Raw genomic sequence first — 27,910 nt, forward strand, 5'->3', positions numbered from 1 at the left:
TCTACACTTCCTGAGCTGACCCCAGGCCCCTTCCTGCTCCCTCCTCACTCCTCCCTCACATGACCTGTGCTATGGCATCTGCAATTCTGGAAGTTATATGAATGGACCAAGAATGCTTACTCTCTTACCTTTGATCACCCTGCCCTCTACTTGGAAAACTCTAACAATGACATGAAAACTCCTGCTCAACCCTCAAGACCCAACTCTTTTCCAAAAATCTTTTCCTAACTCTCCCCACCCCAGTCTGCACCAAGAACCCCTCTAGTACATTCTCTGCTGCCTGCCCCTCTCTCTGCCACCCTTCCCCCTTGCTTTCCTCTCCTCTCTATTACGAGAAGATAGAGTCAGGGAAAGATGAGGGTGGGAGGAGGCAGAGATGGATTGGGGATAGAAGGGAGGCACACTCATAGATTGGTATTAAAAATCCTAGAGAAGGACTATGATTGGTCAAGCTTAGCTACATTCCTTGACTTTAGACCAATTAATTATAGCTGTGGGTGTGAGATATTATGTCCAGAATCAGGGCCTGTTGCAGGGAGAAAAAGGAAGAAAGGTGCTGAATGAAAATAACACACATAACTATTAATACAAATAAAGTTACTTGGCATTCTTATTAAATTTCAAGGCTAGTCAATAAAGGACAAGCTCCAGGTGGGCCAAATTTACCCGTATCAACGCATCTTGCACAAAACTAAACATTGCTCCTAAACCCCTATGTCTACAGACTAGATGTTTCTGTCTTGTTCACTCCCATATCCCCAGCAGATAGAACCGTGCTTGGCAGATCATGGGAACTTATTAAACATCTGAGCAAAGAAATAAATGAATGAATGAGCAATTCCTTAAGATAACTTGGGAGTTCCTTTTTGCTAAAAACAGGTCTCTCCTTGGCTGGGCATGGTGGCTCATGCCTGAAATCCCAGCACTTTTGGAGGCCAAGGTGGGCAGATCATGAGGTCAAGAGATGGAAACCATCCTGACCAACATGGTGAATGAAACCCTGTCTCTACTAAAAATACAAAATTAGCTGGACATGGTGGTGCACACCTGTAGTCACAGCTACTCGAGAGGCTTGAACCCAGGAGGCAGAGGTTGCAATGAGCCTGGGCAACAAGAGAGAGACTCTGTCTCAAGGGAAAAAAAAAAAAAAAAAAACAGATATCTCCTCTCACACACATCCCTTTAACTACCCAGACAAACGTACACAGAACTCAATGACTTGCCATTTTTCAGCCAACCACCACTTTCAGAAACAATACATTTTTGAAGTTACTGACAGCATACTAAGGTACTAGAAGCCTCCTACTGTACGGGCAGCTCCTTTTGATGTTTTTCCTGAACCAGTTTCCATAAGAAACTTCAAGTGCCTGACCTAAGAGGTCCCTAAACAAAGGAACCAGCCCCGCAGTCCACCTGCCATGACTGGCCTAAAGATGAATGAAGCTCATAACCGTGAAAGAATCTCCCTTCTGATATCTTCCTAACCGCCTATCTGACAGAGGCTCAGGAAGCAGATGAAAGTCAGAGCAAGATCATTAGGAACCAAATCTGTACAAATGATGCTGCTTACAGCAGACTTAAAAAGTATGCAGTGCCCTTGTTCTGGGTATGATGTCGTTTCTCACATGGCTCCTTTGGAAGTGGCCTCTGATGATACAGCAGGCATCAGAGGGATCACATGAAACCGAATAAAACATTAGCACCAGGCAAGTATAGTTCGTCATGCATCTTTTAAACCCTAGTGTTCAGAGAACAGAGAACTGGCTCCAATCAGCCAGACACAGACATACACACACACACACACACACACACACACACACACGATCTTTTTTTAGTTGGATGAAACCATCTTTCAACTCACCTGGGGGTTTTCATAGTCAAAACCCAGGCAAAAACACAACTAAAACCATAAAACTACAACACGTGGGCTGACATCAGTTCCTTCTGACGCATTTGCTCAGTCTTTGCCAGTTCTGATCTTGGAATACTCAGAGTCACTGTCACCCCTTGCCTCAGTTTCCACATTATACAATTAATGATATCCCACCATAGGTCCCAGGAGCTGTGGGACAAACTGAAAAGAACAGAAAGAACAGCTTGATCAAGTACTTTGTGCTCCTCAGCCAAAACGCAGTGGGTGAATTCATGGGCTCAAGCAAGTCATGCAAGGTTGTTAAGCCTCCTCACTCTTCTTGTCTATGAAATGAGAATAATGTCTCCTACTTCTCAAGAGGACTCTAAAGATTAAATTTTAAAAAGAGGTGAACCGCTTCATCCAGGTCAGTGCTTGACCCTCAACAGCAAAAATATAGGTTCCCTGCATATCTAAATTAAAATTTTAAAAAACCCAGATCTTCATATTTTACTGCTGCCTTTTGATGTCAATGCACCCTCATAATGAAATGCCCTGAGAGGCAGCACTTCACAAGCTGGAAAGTCAGACCCTCCAGACAGACCCTGCACATGAGATCCCACCCCCACACCAACCACGTAGCTACTAAAACCAGATCGCAGATACCAGGAACCCCAGCAGACAAAGAGAAGTCACAGAAGTCATTGATTGATAGGGAAATTGGAGTGGAGCAATGAAGTAACAGGAAAAAAGCAACCAAGACAGTTGAAGAGTCAAGCAGGCAAGAAGAATAGGAGGAAAGTGGATGGGATGTAGTGACAGTTCTCTGTGTGATAGTCCAGATCCTCCAAAGAGCAGACACCAAGACAGGATTAAGCTGCAAGGATTTGATTAGGGGAAGAGCTACCTGGGAGAAAAGTGGGAGGAGCTGTCTGACTTGTCAGTCTGAGTGATGGACAGGGAGGGAAGAAAGGCTGGATGAAAATGTCCCAGACTACTGTGTGGTCTTAAGGGGGGTTGACCATGGTTGGGAACCAGCTGCATGAGAACTAGGTCTTCCAGTCACGTTCTCATTGCTTCACTTCCATAAATCAGCATTTTGTACCAATACAGCAGAGCTTCTCAATCCAGTGATTACACACTGGCCTGGCCTGAGAGCATAGGTCAAGCTACGAACAAAATGTCATGTGAGCGAATACATCACACTAGGGTGCCTCATTAGCAGAGTTAGGAACCCATGATGTTTGTTCCAAATGGAATGGTTAGAGGAGGTTCAACGACACTAGAGAGGACCAGAGAAAAAGGCCAAGGAACCAAGGTTTGCTCCTGTCTTATTTTTTTAATCCCCCAGAGGCAGAGCCTGAGACAAGGGCTTGTTGGCAGGTACTGTTTGAAACACAAACCAAGGAAGCAGGGGTGTGGGGATGAGGGGAGAGAGACAGGAAAGGAGCAGCTAATATAGGGGCACTGCTGAGGTCTCAAGAGGCAACTCGATTTCCTGCAGGACTTCAGAAAACACAGAATGCAGTCCAGAAACGTTCCCTGAATGAGCAGTTTGAAGTAGTTATCCACTGGCTCTTCTCCCACTGCTTGAGAGCTGTCCCTTTAGGGAGTTAATGCCCCTAATCTTCAAGACTGGGAAAGTCTCCGGTGCTGGAAAAAGCCAACCCTTGGGGGAGACACTTCCAGTGGCAAGTCAGAGCCTGCAAGAAACCTTCCAGCACAGCTGCAGCGAAAACCAGGGTTGGGCGCGGAGTTGAAATGTGGGGACAGGAGGCACAGACATTTGCTACAGCTCCAAAGGTAAATTGCAGCTGAGTGACTTTAACCTCAACACTTTGTTACTGTTCTCATCTTAAACACTCCCTGTCACCCCAGGTCCCACAAGTGTAAAGCCCTGCTACCTGCTGCATTTAACACTTTAGTCAGATGTAACCTCCCACTCTGACCCCAAGGCATTTGCTCAATAATGACCTCAAGGCATTTGCTTCAATTCGACTGGAGTCCCCTCAGAGGAGAACTCAGAGTATGTGTGAGCAGTAGATAGGGCAAAGCCAGGCCCTCTGGTCTACAGTCTTTTTCCTTCCAGTAATTCCTACCCCGAGGGCACACTCACCTTGGTGAAAGATGGACTCAGAGACCGATGCATCAAGTAAGACAGGTGTATGAGTCCTGGCTAATGCCAGGGGATCTCTTTGCTACTGCAGCTAATGTAGGCTTCTGCTATGACTGAGAAGCTGAGAGCACTCACAAACACACCTACTTTGGTATCTCTGTTCTGCGTCTGCAACATTACAGGTAACTTTCAGACTGGTGAGAGGAACCCACCTTCACCTGCTGTCAATACCTAATCATTTCAACGAGCAGTCCAAAACTGTGGGATCTGAATCACCTGGAGAGCTAATCAAGTGCAGCGAGACATCTGATTCTTAAAGTAGGAAAGGACCTGCTTGCCTTCACTAAGTTCCCTAGGAGATTCCGAGGTCCACCAAAGTTCAAGAACCTGACTGAAGCCTGGACCAGAGCTTTTCAAACGTTACTGGGCATGTGATTTGCCTGGGGATCTTGTTAAACTACAGATTGATTCAACAGCCTGCTATGGGGCCTGCGAGGCTGCAATTCTGATGGGTTCCCAGCTGATGTTGATATGGTTGGTCCACAGGCCATACTTTAAGTAGCAAGCGTCTGTCATACAGAATACAATGGCCTCAAGAAGGTTTCATGGGGGATGTGCAGGAGTGGCTTTGCTGGGGACTGTTCTTACCTGGTCTCTTAGCTTCCCCTAGAGCATACACCAGTGACATTTTAAGTGCAAATACAGAAAAAAAATAATTTTTGCTATGCTCTTGCCTTTTTTTGGGAAATTTCATAACTTTTTAAATTCAATATATCCAAATATTGTCATTTCAACATGTAATCAATACATAAGGTATTCATGGGTGGGCACGGTCGCTCACACCTGTAATCCCAGCACTTTGGGAGGTCAAAGCAGGCAGGTCACTTGAGGTCAGAAGTTTGAGACCAGCCTGGCCAACATGGTGAAACCCTGTATCTCCTAAAAATACAAAAATTAGCTGGGCACAGTGGCGAGTGCCTGTAATACTAGCTACTCAGGAGGCTAGGGCAGAAGAATTGCTTGAACCCAAGAGGCAGAGGTTACAGTGAGCCGAGATCATGCCACTGTACTCCAGCCTGAGTGACAGAGTGAGACTCCATCTCAAAAAAAAAAAGTTATTCATGAAATATTTTATATTTTTGTTCAAGCACAGTACACCTCAAGTTCTTAAGCCAAAGCCTGCACTAGAAAGCAGCACTCTCAGTCAAAGAGAGAAAAAGTGCTCAAGAGTTACTGAATGTTTTTCCTTTTCTCTACTCTAGCTTTACAGTGGCCTCCTGGGAAGTCTAGGGTGAACAACAATCCCAGTTTTCTTAGGATTGTCCCAGTTTCAACACTGAAAGGCTTTCATCCCAGGAAACACTTCAGTCTCAGGCAAACCAGAGTAGCTGGTCACCCTTAAAAGTCTATTCAGCCAGGTGCGGTGGCTCAAGCCTGTAATCCCAGCACTTTGAGAGGCCAAGGCGGGTGGATCACGAGGTCAAGAGATCGAGACCATCCTGGTCAACATGGTGAAACCCCGTCTCTACTAAAAATACAAAACATTAGCTGGGTGGCACGTGCCTGTAATCCCAGCTAGTCAGGAGGCTGAGGCAGGAGAATTGCCTGAACCCAGGAGGCGGAGGTTGTGGTGAGCCGAGATCGCGCCATTGCACTCCAGCCTGGGTAACAAGAGCGAAACTCCGTCTCAAAAAAAAAAAAAAAAAAAAAAAAAAAAGGAAAAGAAAAGAAAAGACGACAGTCTGTTCCTGCAAAGATCATTCTCCCAGCACTAATGAGGATCTTTATCTGTGGGTGGGAAAGCAGGTTCATTCCCACAAGGGATGGTTGGAATGGGTCCCCTATCAAGGTCTAAACATTCCAGCACAGGATTTGTGGCACCGGGGCCCCAACAATTAACACAGCCTCTCTCCACTCTCGTCCTCCCTGGTTCTGATATTGATTCTGAGCCTCTGCTTAACTAGATAGGTTTTATGGGCATATAGAAATGTGAAAGCACTTTGAAAACTGTGAGATACTAAGTAAACATGCTACCAATACTTACTGAGCAACTACTATGTGCCAACTTCTCACATAAGTGCTTTACATTTATTTTAAGATTTACTCCTTACAACCACCCTAAAAGGCAGGTACTATTATTGTCCCCATTTTGCAGATATGAAAACTGTAGCTCAGAGGGTTAAATAACTTGCTTGTGATCACATAGCTTCAGTCTCTGAGGTGGCTTGCACCCAGGTCTCTGACTCCAAAGCCCATGAAAACAACAAGATAAAGTTTGAAAAGAGACATAAGTGGCAAGACTGATCTCCACACTGCAAGAAATGTGCTCTAAAAATGAGGAGCTTGACCAAAAAAAAAGAAGCAGCAAAAATTTTCAGCAGAGTTGAAATAAGAGGATACATTCTTGTTTTCAAACAGCTTGGCAACATGGTCCAGCTGAACACCACTGCTAAGTTGGTAGAATACCACACAGCCAGACACCATTCAGGTTATAAAAGGAAAAAGGTTATCTACAAGGCTGGGAAAAGGGATGGCAAGCAGCGTTCACCAAAGAAAACTACCCAAAAATGAAGCGTAGAGAAGGGACAGATAAAGGGCATCCCAGCTAAATAAAAAGCTTCCTGTGTAATGAGTATGAAAAGAGATAGGAAGTTCATTGTAGGAAATTTACCTTAGCTTCAAGGCTGGTAAGGGACCTGGAAAATATATGAAAGAGAGAGAAACAAAATTATTACAACATGTAAATAATGAAAGCAGCCACTAAAAAGGATAGAGTCTGCCTTATGCACAAACCCAAAAAAAATAATTCCTACCTGGTAGGATTTAAAGGGGTCTTTTAAGGGGGATTTTTATAAAATATCTCTCTGATCTATATGAAATGCACTTAACAAGAGACTGTCTAAGGCTGAAGATGCAAATTATCTAGGGAAGAAGAATGACAGGGACTAAAATTATTTCAGAGTGTTTTGATCAGTGGTCACTAACTTCAAATCTACAGGAGTCATGCAGGTAAAGTAAATGAGTAAAGCAGTAGACTGTGGGGTGACAAGAGGGAGTGGTGGGGACTACAGCTAGCTACAGCGTCCATACATCCTCTGAATGGAGAGCAACTACTCAGCTCTAGCTCATTATTGCCAGGCCGGAATGTGAGCCTTCAGTGACCCCATACTTTTTTTAAAGCTTAAACATCTAGATGTTCATTTTTGAGTGAAGATATATTAGATTTCTTGACAACTAATACAAAAAAAAAATGTTTTAACACTGTGCAGGCTAACACCAGACTAAACAAATACCACTAAGCAGTAACTGTTGGCTTGTGGAAACCAGTTGGAAAATTCTGATTTAAATTGATCATGAGAGGTCATTTCCTGAGCTTTGAGGGAGAGTTAATGCAAAGGAATTGGGGTACCCATGCAGAAAATGAGTGCAGAAAAGGGTTGCTGATTGTGCAGGGACACTTCACCACGTTACAATTTGCTCTTCTGCTGCTTCAAAGAAGATAAGATGGATCTTAAAAGAAAAGATTTGCTGGAGGCTTCATCACTCTATTCTTAGCAGAGTTCTGGCTCTCAGGAAAAGCAGTGTGTTGTGCCTGAATGCACACACATGCTTTGAGTTAATAATTGTATTAAAAAGTAGAATACAAATCTGGGGTAAAATATGATTATCTTAAGCCACATCTTTTGGAATTCATAGATAATCTCAATTCAATTTACTATGCATAGGGCTGAAATTAACTGCAGGTAATTTGTTCATCTAAACCCATTTGTTCACAGGAGAACCATTCCCTGGGGGAGCTTTTAGCAGCTTTCTCCCACCTAGGCCAAAGGCAGCAGCCCAGCCTAACTCTTAAAACTCAGGTGCTTCCAATCAGTCAGAAACCAATCTAGAAACTTACACACGACCTTCTGTACAAGGTGTGGCTGGTGTTCTTGAAACAAGATGCCACTTTACGGTGGCCTGGTGTTCCAGGTTACTTTCACGGGCAGCAACAGAATCAAGATTCCTGTGTATAAATGTTTTCATTCAACAACTTCTTTATTCTCACACATGATTAATGACTGTCAGATCGCTTGGGCATAGTCTCAGGAGCCACTGACTGCCTGCTGAGGCCAGCATGGTGTACACAGAGCTGCCAGCGGCTGCCAGCAAAGTGCAATGATGTGTTCCAGTACCACATTTTAAGAGACTTTGACAAGCATCAGAAAGCAAGCTGCCTGGATGGTGGAGAGATGGGGACCATGGCAAAGGAAGAAGAAACAACAAACATGAGAGACTTGAGCACTGCCTTTAAGACTTGATGATTTGCCACAAGAGAGGAGATCCAGAAAGCATAATTAAAAGCAATGAATGGAGGCTAATTTATTCTGCGAGCATTTATTTAGTGCCTGCAATGTAACAGGACAGTGCTAAAAGCAAATAACTCAATGGTAAGCTTTGCAAGAGGTAAGCTAATATCAAAGGAACAGAATTTTGTGCATAAGGAAGCAAGTGGCCGTAGATATTTTGAAGAGATTGGGATGTTTCAGGGATATTGACATCTTGCCATGTAAGTGGCCAAAGAGAATTTTGATGAAGAGAGATATCAATATGAGCAGGAAAGGCTTGTAGCTGCTCAAACTGTCACTAATGCTATCATCAGCCTTCCTTTGTACACAAATTTTACCTTAATTATTTTTCCTATCTAGTCTTCTATTTTATTTTTATAGCCATATAAAATTGACAGGAATTAAAATTATTTCAAAGTGTTTCAATCAGTGGTCACTAATTCCAAATCTACAGAAGCCATCCAAGTTAAGTAAGTGAGTAAAGCAGTAGAATGTGGGGTGACAATAGGGAGTGATGGAAGGTGTTTTATTTTTATATGGCTATTGCCAAATAAAAATAAAGTTTTAACACTGTGCAGTCCAACACTAGACCAAACAAATACCATCAAACAGTAACTGTTGGCTTGAGGAATCTAGTTGGAAAATTCTGATTTAAATTGATCATGTGATGTCATTTCCTGAGATTTCAGAGAGGTTTAATAAAACAGTCATATTTTTATATGGCTACAAAAATGATCATATAAAAATAAAATAGAGGACTAGATAGGGAAAAATATGAAGGTAAAAGTCGTGTACTACTTTTAGCATATTTTTCATACATTTTCACAGGTAAGGAAACTAAGCTTTAGTGTTTGTATTAGTCTGTTCTCACACTGCTAATACAGACAGACCTGAGACTGGGTAATGTATAAAGGAAAGAGGTTTAATTGACTCCAGTTCAGCATGGCTTTGGAGGCCTCACAAACATGTCAGAAGGCAAAGGAGAAGTAAGAGCTCGTCTTACATGGTGGCTGGCAAGCAGGGGAACTGCCCTTTATAAAGGCATCAGATCTCGTGAGACTTATTTACTACCACAAGAACAGCATGGGAAAAACGTACCCCCCTGATTCAATTATCTTCTAGGGCATCTCTCCCATGACACATGAGGATTATGGGAGCTACAATTCAAAATGAGATTCAGGTAGAAACACAGCCAAACTGTATCAGTGTTAGAATGGTTTTAGAGGATCATGCCCCTCAAGGAACCCCTCAAGGAACCCTTACTGTCATCCAAAATCAGAAAAGATCTTGGACATCATCATATCTCCACCAAACCGAGGGCTCTCCTTCATGGGACACCTGACAGGTGTCACAGAGGGAATTCCAAAAAGGAAACACCACTGGTGGTCTAGGGAGACCTCCCAGGGCACTCATGGAAAACCCAAACTCTTTCTCTTCCTACCACCCACTCTATCTCGTACTATTCTTCTCCTTGAGACAGGTGGTTTTGCTCCTTTTGAAAATGTTGGCCAGGCACAGTGACACATGCCTATAATCCCAGCACTTTGGAAGGCTAAGCCAGGTAGATCACCTGTCAGGAGTTTGAGACCAGCCTAGCCAATGTGGCGAAACCCTGTCTCTACTAAAAAAATATAAAATTAGCCAGGCATGGTGGTGTGTGCCTGTAATCCCAGTTATTGGGAGGCTGAGGTAGGAGAATTGCTTGAACCCTGGAGGCAGCAGTTGCAGTGAGTCGAGATCATACCATTGCACTCCAGCCCAGGTGATAGAGACTCTGAACACCCCCCTACCCCACCAAAAAAAGAGCCAACTTGTTTCTGCCTTAGGACCTTTGCACATACTGTCCCCTCTACCTGGAACACACCTGCCCTGATCTTCAGGTGGATGGAGCCCTCTAATCATCCACTCAGTCCTATTACCCTGCTTAATTTTGGTTATGCTACTCATCAGAGATGTGATCTTACTTTATGTATCTATGTTTCAGTTGTGTGTGTTCATTTCTGGGAGCAGAGGTGTCCTGGGAGCAGAGACCTTACTGGCCTTGTTCATCACCACATCTGGGGGCCAAAGTAGTATCCAGCACATAGCAGGCACTTGAATTCCTATTGATTGTTGAACAAACACAGTACTGAAAAACTGTGTAATGAACTGTTAATAGTGGGGGGAAAAAAACTTCTTTGAGATTTTTGTGTGTGTATGTGCAACCTGCAATCAATGAACAAAACTAGACTTGGTTGAAGACAGAGCCAATTTTCTTAGTACTGATACATCTCCACTTGCAAGGTGAACAGACCACAGAAGCTACATTGAAATCTCCCCTTGCTGAGATGAATTCTCACTCTCTACTTAGGGACTGGAGTCTATAGATTTCAGTTACCAAAAGGGTTACCACAAGTAATAGTCACTTAAATTCCTTGCCTTTGTAGAACTTGAAACCCAAGTCAGCTAAACCAGAAACACCTTCACTGATCTGGTTATGTTCCATAGAAACTGGAAGAGTTCCCAGCAGAGGCTTCCTAACTTCCAGCAATTATCTTAAGGTCTGATTAGCATTTTAAATGTCACCTGTATAAATTAAAACTGTTTACATCTCACAATGTCATTATTTTGTGATTCATAGTTTTACCTCAGCTAGGCAAAACCTGCTTCTTGGAAAATCCCATTCAAAATGCTCTCTGTTGGATTAGGCCTGGCACAATGTCCCTCTTGGTTCAAAAATCTAGCTTCCCTTTTTATTCTTCACTTTGGTAATCTCAGTTTCTTTCCTTGGAACAGTTCATGTACTTGAGGTATCAAACCTGGTGGACAGACTATTTGAAAACAGTTATTTTGATTATTTAACTTACTGAACACAATCTACAGCTGGCTTAAAGAAAACAAATGGAGATTTCTGGATATAGTTCTACATCAATCAAGCATAACTCATCATCATCTATCTTATTGGTCTATGAACTACTTTCCCAGGTATTAAAGGATGGGATAATGATTTTTGGAGGTCACCTCTACTCCTGGTCGTCTTTTACAAAAAGCAATACAGTCAGGTGCTGCAAAACAACATTATGGTTAACAGCGGACTGCTTATACGACAGTAGTCTCATAAGATTATAATACCCTATTTTTACTCTACAGTTTCCCTGGTTAGCTATATTTAGATACACACATAATTAACCATTGTGTTACCATGGCCTACAGTATTCAGTACAATAGCATGCCATACAGATTTGCAGCCTAGGAGCAATAGGCGATACCAGATAGCCGAGGTGTGTAAAAGGCTGCACCACTGGGTTTATGTAAGTATATTTCATGATGCTCACACAGTGACGAAATTTCCTAATGACACATTTCTCAGTACATATCCCCACCATCAAGTGATGCATGATTATATTTAAAAATAACTTCTTTTTTCACATACTTCATGCCACCAGCATTTGACTAATTTACCTTATTTTGCTCCAGAATTAGAGTGCAGAGGCATTTTATGCTTCTCCGGGCAAAGGCACCTGGGTGTAAAAGAAAACACCTAGGCTATGAAGTCACTTGGGTAGCAATTTCCATCTTTGCTTCTCTACTTACAGCTGTAGGACCTGAAGCAAGACCCTGTACCTCTGTTTGCCTCAGCTTTCTCATGCCCAGTGTCTTGCAGGGAATCATCAAGGAACAAAGTAGAGACCCTGCCCTCAGTCCAGCTGGAGCTCAGACCTAAACAGGAGACACTTGAAGGTCAGCTACAAATATGCCACCCAGTGATCTTTCCAACCTTCAGCAGCCACAGCGATCTTTCTAAACTTCCCATCAGATTGTGTCACTTCCCTGCTCATAACCCTCCAAAGCAGAGGTCGGCAAGCCTTTTCTTAAAGGGCAAGATAGCAAATATTTTTGGTATTGTGGGCCATAACTTCAACACAGCCATTCAAGTCCACCCTCATAGCATGAAAGTAGCCCTCAGCTGTGTGGAAACAAATGGGCTTGGCTGTGTTCCTGTAAGACAGTCCACCCATCCAGCCCCATCTCTCACCTATCCGCCCCTCCTCCACCATGCTTCAGCCACACAGGCCCCGTATTCTAACCTGCTCCCCGTCACCGTGGGGACTTCACCTTAGCCATTCTCCTTGCGTGGACAGTTCTGCTTCCAGATCAGCACACGTCTGGCTCCCTCTTGACAACCGTCTCTCAGCTTAATATCAATTCAAGGGGTTTCCATGACCACCAATCAGCCAGCCACAGTGAAACAGACCTCCCTGCTTTATTTTCCCACAGTTATTTCTCACTCTCCGGTAAGTGGTACTATGGAGTCGGTTCCCACAATAACAGTTTGGGATGCAGACTGCTGATATTTTCTCAGTCTTACATAAACTTAAGCTAACTTAATTTTTGTTTTCTGTTAATTGTGGTAAACTTGCCACCTTAACCATTTTTAAGTGTACCGTTCGGTGGCATTAAGCATATTCACATTGTCGTGCAACCAGCACTTCTCTTCACCTCTAGAGCTCTTCATCTTGCAAAACTGAGACTCTGTGCCTGCAAAGCAGTAACTCTCATTCCTCCCTCTACACCTTCAAGCCCTGGCAACACATTATCAATTTTTAACATTAACTCTCACCATGCAAAATCAGATTTTAAAAGTCAATTTCTTCTAACCAACTTTCCTACCAAATTTCCACCCCTGAGCCCATTTGATGCAGAGATTCTGGAACCACCACTGCTATTGCATATTTTATCTACTTGTTATCTTTTTTCTCCGTGTAACGTAAGCTCCATGCAAACAGGAACCTTTTTTCCTCCCTGGACAGTAAACACCTGGCACAGGCTAACACAGAGCGGGTGCTCTGCAAATGTTAATTAAGTAAACAAATAAGCGAATGAATGACTGTGCTCTTGGTTGGGTTAGACTTTGAGATGCCTCCCAGCAGCTTTGGATAAGTAAAGAAGAGAAAGAACTTCAGCTCATGGCAACAGCAGAAAGCAGGAGCTCCTTGGAGACCTGAGTAGTGTCTAAATTGTATCAGCAGCACCGAGTACTACTGATAGCAGATAAAGAAAGAAAGGAAGTAGAGAGGAGAAGAAGCGGACAGGCGGGTAGGAATTCAGGTAGAAGAGAGAATGATAATGTAATTTCCACAGAGAATATGCAATTGGGAGTCTTGGAAAGAAAAGACTAAGAAAGCAGGAAGTTAGATTGTTAAAGATCTAGTACTATAGGTCATGTGAACCTCCTGGCTCCTGACCAGGGAAAGTAATGATGCCGGGGGTGTATAAGGAAAATAATGTGTTGCACCCCGTGCAAAAACTTTATTTCAAAACATCAGCCAACAACTGGAGTTAACATTTCCATGGCAGAAGCCTCATCATAACGAATCTTCACAAACAGTGGAGGTGATATGGCTTGGCGCTGTGTCTCTACCCAAATCTCATCTCAAACTGTAATTCCCATGTTTCAAGGGAGGGACCTGGAGGGACATGATTAGATCATGGGGACCGTTTCCCCCATGCTGTTCCCATGATAGTAAGGGAATTCTCCTAAGATCTGATGGTTTCATAGGTGTTTCCTCCTTCCCGCTCTTTCTGTCCAGCCACCTCGTGAAGAAGATGCCTGCTTCCCCTTCACGTTCCGCCTTGATTTTATGTTTCCTGAGGCTTCCTCAACTCTGTGGAACTGTGAGTCAGTTAAACCTCTCTGCTTTATACATTGCCCAGTCTCAGGAAGTTCTTTACAGCAGTGTGAAAATATCCAGTGTGACTGCTCACCAGTCACACCAGGATATCCAGTGTGACTGCTCAAGAAGAAGAAATAGAAAGAATGTCCCATGGAGCTGGTATCTGGTTCAGTCCCCTTATGATCTCTACTCTTGTCTCCAGCTAATGTCTCTGTGACCCTTGACTCTGACCAGGTAGAGGAGATACTGAGCAATGGTGGAGGGGGATCAGGGGAGACTATATATTTTCCTGCCCAGGAGCAGTCATTCATGAAGAATGTGACTCACCAACCAGCTTTGATCGTGATTTTGTGCATCAGGCCCCCAGGAATCCTGACTCATTCACTGAGCCATAAGGAGATTGTTTTAAAGTGGTTGAAATCTCACAGCAAGTTTATACAAACAGAAGTGGGTTAGGCGTGGGACTTGCTGATGTAAATTGGACTTACTCATTGATTCACGTAGTGTTCTTTCATAATGGATCCTATATGTAATTTTACCCAGAAGTGTTTGTTGTTCCTGCTGAGGTTAATAAGCCTTTGTTGAAAACTTACTGTGTGTAGCTGATCCTGGGTTAGATAAGTATACACAGATGCTCTAAGTTCTTGAGGAATTCACAATCCACTGGGGAAAAGTCAACTCAGTTCAGTCAAGATTTATTAGAAAGATGGCATTGGAAGGGAATATGGAAACAAACTAGTCCCATCTACTCATTTTGCAAATTAGAAATTGATTGGCTGAGGTTAAATGAAAGAAACTAACATATAATTAGATGAGCTGACACCCAGGGAAGGGGATCTTTGAAGCCTGATTGTCATTGAGCTATATGCTAGGGCAGGAGGGGTGGGATAAAGCAAAGGACCCTGCTGTCACTGAGCCTGAAGAACTATTAAAGAGGAGACGGCGCTGATGCAGGAGAGTGTTAACAGCATATGAATGATACAGGTGATGCCGGCAGAGTTCAGAGGAGACAGCAGGAATGGTCGGGATGGACCTTTTGGAGGAGATGATGCTTGCTCTGGGCCTTGAAGGAAAGGGAGGATTTGAGAAAAATTAGTGAAGCAAAACAGCAAGACAGCAGGGGTGAAGCTGTAGAGTCTGAAACAGGCAGGGCAAAAGCAAACAGCAGAGATCGAGCACACTCACCTGCAGAACAGTATTGTAAATGGGCACCACAAGTCTCACCTTTGAGCAATTCTGGACCTCTCCGTGTACTGGTAAATGCATCACAGCCAGCTCTTGGGGAGGGCAAGAGCCCTGATGTATAGCTTCTGCCCATTTTCATGGTGCAAATACTCCCTCTGCAGCTGACCTCAAGGATGGCTGAGATTAGCAATAGGCTCACAGATTTCCTGAAAATGTAACTATCAGTTCTTAGAAGCGGTGTTTGAAGTGACTTTAAAACACCATTACCTGAGACCCTCTCTGTTTACAAGAATGTTTCTCTCCTGGTATTTTTATAATAGCTGTCCCTTGTTGAGCATTTAAGGGTCAGGGTCTGCGCTGTTTGACATGTATTATGTCCTTAATTCCTCAGAAGAACTCCATGGGGGTCCTGTTATCCTTAGCAATTAATATTGCCATTTTGTAGATGGGAAAACTGATATTTAAAAAAAGATCAGAAAGCCAAATCCTTCTCTCTCTAAAACACATACTCTTTTTGTTTGTTTGTTTTATTTTAAGTTCTGGAATACATGATGCAGGACATGCAGGTTTATTAAATAGGTGAACGTGTGCCATGGCAGTTTGCTGCATCTATCAACCCCTCAGCTAGGTATTAAGCCCCACATACATTAGCTCTTTATCCTGATGCTCTCCCTCTACAGCTCTCCCTGACAGGCCCCAGTGTGTGTTGTTCCCTTCCCTGTGTCCACATGTTCTTATTGTTCAGCTCCCACCTGTAAGTGAGAACATGCAGTGTTTGGTTTTCTGTTCCTGTGTTAGTTTGCTGAGATAATGGCTTCCAGCTCCACTCATGTCCCTGCAAAGCACATAATCTCATTTCTTTTTATGCTGTACAGTATTCTATGGTGTTTATGCACCACGTTTTCTTTATTCAGTCTTTCATTGATGGCCATTTGGGTTGATTCCATGTCAACCCACATGCTATTGTGAATAGTGCTGCAGTGAACATACATGTGCATGTGTCTTTATAAGAGACATACATTTAGGCCTTTACATGACCTAAACTTCTGGTTTAAGATTTGACATCAGTCACATAACTTATATTCCTTTGGGATATACCTAGTCACGGGATTGCTGGGTCAAACAGTATTTCTGGCTCTAGATCTCTGTAAAACTCATTCTCTTGAATTTTTACTATACTCTTTCTCTTCCTCTGGCCACTGTTCATATTATTCTCATCACTATTATTCTTGTGATGCTCCTTTAATCTTCAGAACTCTTTAGACCCTGTGCTTTAAACACAAACCAGAGACATGACATGCAGCGGACCTACTGTCTACCTTCAAATATGAAAGACAGTAAGGGTGGTCACTTAAACTTATAAGTATACTTTATTGCTTCAATTTTTAAATTCTTATATTTTAATAAAAGGTTAAGAAAGTAAGTATGTATGTATATATGTATAGTTCTTATAGAGAAAGTACCAACATGTGACTAGGTAAAATGAAAAGGCAATCTGGCATTTCTTAAATTTTAGATCTCATGATGCTTTGAGGGAGGAGTTAGTAGAAACACCTGACTGCTGAATTGTTTCCTTGTGACTCTCCACGTTATTCTGAGACAATATCTTTGGTCAGGTTCCCAGGAAGCAGACCCTAAGATGAGGATTCCCATGCAGGGGATTTTTTGAGGGAGCTGTATGAGTTAGCTTGGGCTACCATAACAAAATACCGCAGGAAGTATGACTTCAACATAAATTTATTTTCTCATCGCTTTGGAGGCTGGAAGTTGAAGATCCAGGTAAGAGTAGGTCAGATGTCTTCCCAGGCTCTGCCCTTTACTTGCAGATGGCTGCCTTCTTGTTGTGTCCTCACATGGCCATTTCTCTGTGCACGTGCACCCCTGGTGTCTCTTTGTGTATCCAAATTTCCTCTTTTCATAAGGACACCAGTCAGCTTGGGTTAGGGCCCACCCTAATGGCCTTATTTTAACTAAGTTCCCTCTTCAAAGGCCCTACCTCCAAATACAGATGCATTCTGAGGTTCTGGGATTGAGATGAATTTAGGGAGTAGGAGAGACACAATTCAGTCCACGACAGGAGTGCTCTCAGGAGAAGCCTGTAAGAAAGTAAGGGGAACAGGAGAAGGCAACAGAAAAGATGTGGTTTCAGCTACACTCTAGCTTCAGTCCGATCCCATGGGAAGCTCTGGAATATGATGGCATCAGAAAACGCACCTGAATGCAAGAGAACTGGGCTTCTCCTGGTCTTTTACATGTAGCTGTGGGACCATAAGCTCCCAGGCATTTCCTACTGAGGCTGTTCTTGTGAATCGAGGGGAATTCTTTAGAAAAGGATCTAGCAAAGAGCTGTGAGCAGCCAGCACTGCCAGCAGCTGGGAGATAAATGTACCAGCTGGATAAATGGCATCTGGGCAGGGCTCCAACAATGTCTATTTCACACAGGTAACCAAACTAAACTTCTAACCAAAAGAACTTCACTTTTGCCTAACCAACCAATCACAGTAATTTTTCAATATGTTTTTCTGCATGGGAAACCTTACGACCTAAATTCCTGGTTTAAGATTTTACATCAGCCACAGACTCAAATATTTTGGGTAAAACTGCTGTGAACACTGATAAAGCCACAGAATTTCTTATGTGAGATTGAAATCCACATTTTGCTTCACGACTCTAAAGCTTTTATAGGGCAAGGACTGTGTCTTATTCATTTGCAGGTCCTTAGAAACTAAGACAGTGCTTGGCACACAGCAGTTGCTTGATAAATGTGCTGATCAATCAGGTGTTTAAGAAACCCTCAAGTAAGATAAGCACCTTGCCCCATTTTGCCCATGACTTTTCCAGTTTTAAAAATAAAAGTTTCACATCCTAAGCATCTCCTCAGTCCCAAGCAAACTAGGACAATTGATTACCCTATGACCTGAGTCTTTCTCTGTGCTTTTGCATCATTGCTACATTCATGACAATCCAATTAATCGCTACTTCCTATTTCCTACATTGACTGGGCACAGTGGAGCATGACTGTAATCCCAGAACTTGGGGAGGCCAGGTCAGGCAGATCACTTGAGGCCAGGAGTTCTAGACCAGCCTGGCCAACATGGAGAAACTCCATCTCTACTGAAAATACAAAAAAAAAAAAAAAATTAGCTGGGCGTGATAGTGCTTGCTGGTAATCTCAACTACTCAGGAGGCTGAAGCATGAGAATCACTTGAACCAAGGAGGCGGAGGTTGCAATGAGCTGAGATCATACCACTGCACTCTAGCCTGGTTGACAGAGTGAGACTCTGTCTGAAAAAAATAAATAAAAGTAAAAGAGTTACACTCATAGAATTTCTTCAAAAAGATGCATGTAAGTGTTCCTGCTGTGGCAATTTGGATCATTTTTGCTTTTCTTGTCTCCAGTAGAAACACCATCCAACTACCCACAAAATTTTGACATAGGAAATATTAGCCTGTAGTTCTTCCTTTCTTTCTTCCTTCTCAACCCCTAGGATAGCCAGTGCTCTTGAGTGAATCTCTGGGTGCCTTCCAGGATCTTGCTGCAGGCTTGAAAAAGAAGTCTGACTACTTCTAAGGCTTCAGACATTTTTCTTTTTCATCCTCTATATCAAAATGTATCTGTCCCACATCATATTCTCCAGCTAGATAGTGATGACTGTCCTCAAAATAACAATGATTTCATCTAGCTGGAACAATAAACACCTAAGCACTGGAGCATTTTTTTGTCTGCTCTTAGACCTCTAATGTGCTCTGCTAGCCAGGACTCTTGGAGCGACTAAAAATATAAACACAGTGCAGACAAGCTTAATGCACAAAACGAAAGGAACGGGAGGTGGAGGTTATTGGTTTGCATAAACAAAAAGTCAGCTCAAGGCATCCGCACACACAGCCAGTGCTCTTTCTCTCCCTCCTATCTCTGCTCTCCTTGGTGTTACTGTCTTTCAGTTTCAGACAAATTCTCTTCATGGGATAAGAAGCCTGTCTCCAGCAGGGCCAGGATATCATTGTCCTTGACATCTACACTGACACAAGACTAAACATCTCCCTCTTTAAAAATCCATACTCAACTCTCACCCAGATACGGATTGTGCTGGTAGGTCATGGAGGAATGTGTCTACCCTGAACCAGTCATTCTGGCTGAAGAGAGCAGATCTTCTGATAGTTGGGCTGGGTCTCTTGCCTCCTCTGTGGTTGATGAAAGTGTAACTGAGCCTTTATTATAAAAATCATAAGGGGATTTTTTGTGGGGTTTCTTTCTTCCTTCCTTGTTTTCTTCCAGGCACTGGCTTGCTCATAGTCATTTCTGTAGAGGGGAGTCACTAGTAATTGATTACCTTCATATCCTAACCCCCCAGGGCTGTCTGAAAGATTCGTGAACTTGTTTTTCTTTTAGAGAACAATGATCACTTGGTCATGCAGACCTCCTTGAGAGCATCCAGAAGTTTGATTGCGCTGAGGGAAGTAAATAGTTTTGATCATCAAGGGAACCTCACCTCCTGCCTTATTCATAAGAGTCCCTGGTTATGTTCAAAGGCAGATCAGATTTGAGAGTTCATCCTCCCATCTTCTTTGGCTTTGTTCAACTCAAATAAACCTTTCTCTGTTCCTAAGCACTAATGTGTCGGTATTTGGCTTACTGTGCATCAAGTATGCAAAACTGAATTTTGAGGTTCTACAACAAAAGGAAGACGAAAAGAGAGAAAGATCTAGGCGAGGGGCTGACAAAAACTGAAGCTATGAAAACTCACCTATCTGGTTCTATGCTTTCCCTACCTACAAGGCTTTCCTTCATAGCCATCCTTAACCCATCATAACATTATCTGGCTAAAGCCCTGTAGCCTTATTTAGAATCTGCTTGAAGAAAGGGATGAAAAGTATGCTATTAAATAATAATAATAACTGCCTTTACAGAACGAAATGTCAAAGTACACTTGCTTAGGTATCATGCGGCAAACGTAAGGTGAGAGATGCTTTCTAAAAGGGGGAGATTTTGCTGAAGCAGGCTGGAAAAGTTTACAGGTGTTTTGGCAAAGTTTCCCCAAGTTGAGGCCAGAAAGACCTGCCTGCACCCAGCTGCGTTCTCCATTCATTCAAACTGCTGGTAGCAACTTCACCCTCTAATTGCCTGTAGTTAGTCATTATGTCTCAGCTGCAAGACTTGGGAATGCCAAGAAGCCAGCACACCCAGAGGTCTTTCGTGTTTTAAACACTTGGACCAAATTTTTTTTTCTGAAGCAAAGTTACCATTTAGACATATGTGAGCCAATGGACTCTGGCTGGAAACATTTCAGGCAATCCAACTTTGAAATCCCTGAAGTTCACAGAAGAAACTCAGAGTAGCAGCATACATAGAAATGAGATTTTATAATCATCTGTGCTTATTCTTCTGCATGGCACAGACTAAAAAATGAGTTAGCCAAATCAGTTAGGAGAATTCAATTCAATTCTATGAACATTAATTGAGCTCTGTTTCAGTGAGAATGCTTTCAGCTGCAAATAACAGCTGAAAGAGCCAATTAAAGTTGGCTTTAAATAATAGAGATTAATTACCTCACATAACAAGAAGTTGGAGAGAGGCAGGTCCAGAAACTGGTTAATCTCGAAACTAGATAATGCCAAGAATATTGGTTTTTTTCTGATTCCCCCGAAGAGATCATCATGACTTCAAGATGGCTGCCTCAGCTTCAAACATACATCTTCACACAACAACATCCAAAAGTAGGAAGGAAAGTGGGAGTTCTCATGCCCATCTGTTTTTCTAGAATGAAAAGTCTTTGTCACAATTCCTTTCAACAGACTTTCTCTTGCTTCTCTTTGGAGAGAATTAGATCACACAGACATTCCTAAATCAATAATCCAGAATAGAGGAATATGATAGTCATAAAGGCTGTAGAACAATCATGATTCATTCCCTAGATCTGGGCCCACCTTTCTTGAACATGTTGTCTCCTCAACAACTTTAGGGACATGTTGGTAAGGAAGAAAAGGTGAAGCAGTGCCTACCAAGCAAGCCACAGTGTCTTTCCTCTAGCATCCACCTCTGTGCTCTGCACTGAACATGGGAAGATGAACAAATCACAGCCACTTTTATAAAAGAGCATCCACACAACAATTTATATTAATTGCTTCCCTGCTTAATTATAAAATGGATTGGAAGTGTAAAGAACGTTGCCAGATTGTATGTTCCAAAAATGACTACAACAGAACCTGTCATCTCATACATTCTTCTTACATATGACTTTAACATTCTGCCCAGTGAAAGATGGGGTCTGTATTCCCTCCTTTTGAATTAATAAGGGCTGGTGCTTATGGCTAAGATGATATTATGTGACTTACAAGACTGGATCTTAAAAATTGCATTGACTTAAAAGTCATACTGACTTTAAAGATCTAGCCTTAGATGTCACTTGTACACTCTTTGAACACTCCTTTGTGGAACCCAGCCACCATGCTAGGAGGAAGCCCAAAGTTCCCATGGAGAGCCCAGCACCAAGTCACCAGCCATGTGAGCCATCCTTCAGCCTTGGTCAAGCCATTGTAGCTGGTGCCCTGTGGAGGAGACAGGGACTGCCCTGACCAAACCACAATTTTTGAGCAAAACAAATGATTATTGTTTGTATAAGCCAAAATTTGGGGGTAGTTTATTAGATAGCAACAGATAACTGAAACCAAGCTAACATTAGAATTAAGTTTTGAAAATGGCATAAATTAGCTACTATCAGAGCAAAAAAAAAAAAAAAAAAAAAAAAGAAGATATAAATATTTCCTGGAGAGAAGAGAAAGGGCAATTATAGAAGAAGGGGCTTTAGGGCTTGGTCTCAGAAGATGAATAAAGTCCAGAAGATGGACAACAGAAGTGTAAGCAAGTGGACACACATGCTGGTTTGAGAAAATGTGAAATATATGGTGGATGTCTGTGGGCTTTGCCTCCTGTGGTAGACCTTACTGTTGATCACCAAGATTTCTGATTCTCCTTTCTGTCGAGACATACCTTCTTGAAGTTAGGTATGGCCTGTGACTTGCTTTGGCCAGTTAATTATCATAGGAAGTGTCATGAGTCTCTTCTGGTGAAATATTTAGGAGCCTGTACACAATTTCCCCATTCTGTTGACTTCGATCTTGAGGCCTCCTGCTGAGATAGTGATATCATAAGATGGTAAAGTTTCTGTCATCCTGATTCCCTGAGTGTAACCTAGTTTTCTTCAAAAACAAACAAACAAACAAACAAAACGCTGCCCTTAACTGGTTTGGTTTTGTTTTGTTGTTTTGTTTTGTTTTGCTTTGCTTTGTTTTGAGGCAGGATCTTGCTATGCTGCCAGGCTGGAGTGCAGTGGCTAACACAGGTGTGATTACAGCACATACAGCCTCAAACTCATGGCTTTGAGCAATCTTCCCACCAGCTGCCTTAACCCAGTTTTGAGGCCCTGGCCAAAAGCCAGAGAGTTCCCTTCTAGGACAGTCAATTAAGTACATACCCCAGCCACTTGTCATATAAGGCTCTCATGTTCCAGGCCACTATACACACACCCGAATTGCCTCAGGGCAAATTACTCTACAATCAAGGACGGCCTCTAAACTCCAGAGCCACTGAAATCATTCAAGTTAGCCACTCCTACGTCTGCATGCCCTGCTTACCTTCTCCTTCCCACAGAAACCACAATAGTGCCTACCCACAGATCCCTCCTCTTCGTCTGTGTCACGACTAACAGAGGTGCATCCCCCAAGTAGTATTTCGTGGAGTGCTGTGTTCTCCCAGGGAGCTGTATTTCTTCTCTGTATCTGGTCTCACTAAACCTCACCCATGGTAATATGGTTAAAACAGTGAATTACTATGATAAGCCCAAGTCTCCTGCTAACCTGCACTGGGCATGTCACTAGTACAGTTAGAACAACTTTATTGCTTTAAACTATTGGGTTCATAAGGTTGTTGGTTACTGTAGTGTCATCTAGCCCACCCTGAGTACTGTCCAAGTCTCATCTTCCCAATTCCCTTCTCAATTTTCTTTAAGAAATCATTTCTCTCTGACTCTTGTGGTTCCGATGTGTTGATTCCACTCTCTTGCTCCAGGATAACACATGCCACCCAAGCCCAGAAAATCAGCATCATTTATCTGTCTTTAACAAGTCTCCAAATTCCAACCACTTACTTCCACCTTCACTATCCTGGCCCATGCCAACATCATTTCATCATTGGATGACTATGCCTGCCTCTTATCTGGCTTCCTCCGTCTCTTCTACAGTCTATTTTCAACATAATAATCAGAGAGGTTACTAGGAAATCACTTTTGAAACATAATTCACTTCATGTTACTCCTGCTCAAAACTCTCCTAGACCACCCATCTTACTTGGGAAAAGTCACCCTCATGACAGTAGTCAGCAAAGCCCTATCTGATTGGCTCCTTGCTACTCCTCTATCCTCTCCTTCTATTTCTTTCCCTCAGCTCACTTTATTTCAGCCACATTGGCTTATTCTGTTTGTGCTGCTGTAACAAGATATGAGACTGAGTAATTGATAAGCAACAGAAAGTTATTGCTCACATTTCTGGAGGCCGGGAAGTCCAAGATCAAGGTACCGGCATGTCTGTTGTCTGGTGAAGGCCCATTCCCCATTATGGCACCTTCTAGGTGTCTTCACAAGGCAGAAGGTAAAAGGGCAAAAAGGGTCTGAGCTACTTCCCTCCTGCCCTTTTAGAAGGCAATAATTCATGAGGACAGAGCCTTCCTTAATCACTCTGCAAAAGGCCCCACCTCTTAATCCCACCACAATGGGAATTAAGTTTCAACATATGAATTTGGGGTGGAAGGGGGACGTTTAGATCCTAGCACTGGCCTCCTTGCTTTTCACAGATATCTCAGGTTTGCCCCTGTCTCAGGCCGTGGTAACAGCCATCCCCTCTACCTGCAGCACTCTTCCCCCATATATGATTCACTCCTTCATCTCCTTCCAATCTTTGTTTGGATGTCACTTTCTTGGGGAAGCCTTCTGCAACACCCAAGAGAAAACTCCAATCTGTGACTCCCAGTGTACCCTATCCTTCCTTCTTCCTTAGTTTATTGCTGATCATAGCACCATCTGCAATGCCATATGTTTTAATCATCTGGCTTCACTAGAATATAAACTGCATGAGAGCAGGGACTTTTACCTGTTGTATTCACTACTGTATTCCCAGGGTTGGGAATAGTGTCCAGCACAGAATAACTGTCATAAATATTTTTGGAATGAATGATAGACTAAATGAATGAATTCCATCTCCTTAAGCACAGTTATTCATTCAAGAATAGGCGTATGACCCAAACCAGACCAAGACTTCTTAATTTCAGAGACTTTGGTTGGCATTACTGGAAATTTGTGACTGAGACTGACAGCTAGCAATCAACACATTCATGAGCTCCTGCCCAAGGTGTGAAATTGTTGCTAGAAAGCAGTTACTTAGTCTGGGGCTATGTTTTCCAGCCCTTCCTGTGTTCACATTTGGTCACGTGGCTACTTCTCACTACAGAGAGGTGAGAGAAGGCGCAGAGTAAACACTCTTTAAAAAACCATTGCAGTTTCTTCACGGTTTCCTTCCCTATTTACTAAGTAAACTCTGAGCCCTAAAGGATGGTGGGCCCTGAATCACTCCATGGAGAAAATCTACTCACTAACAAGGAACACCTGTATCCAGATGTCATGGGGAAAAATATAAGCTCTTTTTGCTAATCACAAAGACAACTAATTTTAAGAGGTTGCATCTTAGAGCAGCTAGCGTTGTGCCAACTAATTCAAACTGGCTGTTGAAAGTACAGAAGCCTACTTCCATCAATTCGTTGAACTCATTCTCCATACAGTTTTGTTCCCTTGCTGGTGAGGAGCTGTGCTCCTTTGGAGGAGAAGAGGCATTCTGTTTTTTGGAATTTTCAGCCTTTCTGCACTGTTTTTTCCTCATCTTTGTGGATTAATCTACCTTTGGTCTTTGATGCTGGTGAACTTCAAATGGAGTTTCTGCATGGACATCCTTTTGGTTGATATTGATGCGATTCCTTTCTGTTTGTTAGTTTTCCTTCTAGCAGTCAGGGCCCTCTGCTGCAGGTCTGCTGGAGTCTGCTCGAGGTCCACTCCAGCCCCTATTTGTCCCCATCACCAGTGGAGGCTTCAGAACAACAAAGATTGCCTGTTCCTTCCCTGAAAGCTTTGTCCCAGAGAGGCACCCACCAGATGCCACCTGAAGCTCTCCTGTATGAGGTGTCTGTCTCTAGGCATAAGCATGGATATCCAGGGCTGCTGAGATAGGGAGATGAGAAGTTCTGCCTGGGAAGAACATCCCTGAACTCACTGCTCACAGAGGAAAGCAGATGTGAAGAAACACCAGACTCACAATGACATTATCCCAGCCCCTGGATGAAGTTAGTTCTACTAGTGAACTCTTTCCATTATCTGAACCAATAAATAATCCATTTTCACTCAAGCCAGTGTGAGGTGAGTTATCTGTTACTCATAAGGGAAAGTCCTGACTGATAGCAAGTAGGTGGAGAAAGGTGGAAAAAGAAGATCCAAATGGAGTTTAAGACAAGATCATGGTGGACCTTGACCACCTAAGGACTTTGGAACTTATAAGCCATTGGCTTTTGTAAGAAAGGCACCAGACGAGGATCTGAGAATCCGAAACATCTTATTATAGAACCCCAGCAGCAGCCAATGCTCTTTTCCGAAGGTGTAATCCACATCACAACTCAAATTTTTTTCTTGCCTACTGGAAGCAATCCGTTCTCACTCCATATGCCCTTCTGGACCTATCCTGCACTTCTACAGTTTTCCTCTATGATAGGAACATTTTAAACTTTAAAAGACAGAAAGAAAATTGGGGTTCAATTTTCTCCAAGCAGTGAGGATCTTGAGCACTTTCAGTGGTGTGGCTGAACATCAAGTACTCTTCCATCAGTCACTGATGCTTCAGGTCTATTACCTGGGTGACAGCTGTTGTGGAACAGAATATTCCAACTCACTTGGGATTGGTTTTAAAGCTATTTAGATTCTAGAATGTTAACACTGAAGGAAGCTCTCCTCCTGTGTGATGTTGTTGGTGTTTCATAACCTCTCTGTGCTTTAATATCCACGTCAATATAGTGAATAATAAACAAATTCCTGTAAAAATATGTGATATGCTACATGTAAAGCACTTAGAAATATGTCTTTTATATAGTAATCAACCTATCAATGTTAGCTATAATTTTCATTATAATTTATTTTTATAATTATCTATCCTTTCATTATTATTTATCTCTTCATTATTATTATTGATTAATTGAGTGCATACTGTATACCTGGCTTTGGTTCTGAAACAGATGATGTTTCAGATGATACCAGGAATATAGCAGTAAACAGATAGATATGTTACTTGCCTTCGTGAAAGTTACAGTCTAATAAAGGAAATGGGCAAGAAAATCATTATGCAGCTTGGTACCAAGTTACACCAGGAATAAATGCTATCATGAGCATACACCAAAGTGTGTGACAGGCACTGTCAAGCCCTGAGTGGCCTGCTCATGTTCCCCCAGCCCATCTAGAATCAGATTCTGTTGAACTTCCTCATACTTATTTTAAAACAGTGTTGTTTTTTCTTAGAATCACACATAGTAGTTAAAGTGAGGATTGGCATAATCTTTTTCAGAGCTTAAGACCTCCTAAAGATTTTAACAAAGCAGAGAAAGAAAGAGTTCCTTTTAATAAGGGCTAATCCAAATTATGTTACTATGATAAAAACTTCTTGAAATAACTGGTTTCTTAACGGACACTCAGAAATCTTAAGAAACAAACACAGATCATCCTAGGGGTGCATTAAAATTGAAGCTTGACACCCTTATCAGCAAGCAGGTAGACACAGGGAAAAACGCAATATGAGTACCTGCTTATTCCCTGAGAAGTCTGGTGCACATTAGTTCATGGGAAGGACTGCAAAAGTAGAACAGATAAGGGAACTAGGTAAAGGCAAAAACTTTTCCCTGGAAGGTACTTGACATTTTATAGTCTTAGACACAAGGTGAGCAACACTCATTATCTCTTTATTTCCTATGGGACAATCCAGTTCAGTTAATTATCATGAAGGCTTAACTAGAAATTCAATACATTATGCAAATGTTCCATTTATATACTGTCATGTCAAGCCAATACTGAAATGTAGCTGTAGTTAAAAGGTGTAGATGAAACCCTGGTTCTCTTCCAGGGATGTTTCAAAAGGAATGAATGACATTCCCTAGCCCAAGCTCAATAGAATGAATCTCATAGATAGTTATGATCATGTTACCAGAATGGCAAGAGACTGTCAGTCCTCTTCTTTCTAAAGAAATTGAGGTGTAATTACTAGTTACTTCCGAAGAGGAGCATGACTTTTGTGTCACTTACCAGGAACAAATATGTAAGCTAAGACACATCATCCAATCTCAATGCAGGACAGAGAAACAGGAGCCTCCCAGAAGAGGAGCTGGTCCAGGGTACAGGTAGAAACTCTAAAAAACAAGCCATATTTTAGAACTGGAAGGAAAGAGAGATGCCGTCCACCCTGGTGCAAGCCCACATATCCCAGACTACAGTGATTCACTGTGCATCAAGTAGGCCAGGTCTTTGCTAGCTTGGTTCCCACTTCCTACAATGCCCTTCCATTATTTCCCCTTGCAAACACCAAAATGATGGCTGTGGGAACCCAGATGAGTCATTCAACCTCTAATGGAGGCGATTATAGTAACTACTTAACTATATGGGTTTAATGGGAGGAATAAATCCAGTATTGCATTTAAGTATC

General features: G+C 42.5%; 1 long non-coding RNA gene across 2 annotated transcripts in view; it reads right to left on the bottom strand.

The window, feature by feature from the left end:
• Positions 1-7,635: 7,635 nt before the first annotated feature.
• LOC141585433 (uncharacterized) overlaps positions 7,636-27,910 on the bottom strand; it is a 75,545-nt gene continuing 55,270 nt past the window's right edge. The window contains exons 4-5 of one of the 2 annotated variants that reach the window (XR_012518897.1): positions 22,125-27,617; positions 7,636-20,891 (exon numbers count right to left, since the gene is read on the bottom strand). This is a non-coding gene — a long non-coding RNA (uncharacterized LOC141585433). Of the gene's footprint in view, positions 27,618-27,910 lie in introns of both variants that reach the window. The other variant, XR_012518896.1, reaches the window with a different exon arrangement.

The sequence above is a fragment of the Saimiri boliviensis genome, chromosome 8 (genome assembly GCF_048565385.1).
Source record: "Saimiri boliviensis isolate mSaiBol1 chromosome 8, mSaiBol1.pri, whole genome shotgun sequence".
In the NCBI taxonomy this organism is placed as follows: Eukaryota; Metazoa; Chordata; class Mammalia; order Primates; family Cebidae; genus Saimiri; species Saimiri boliviensis.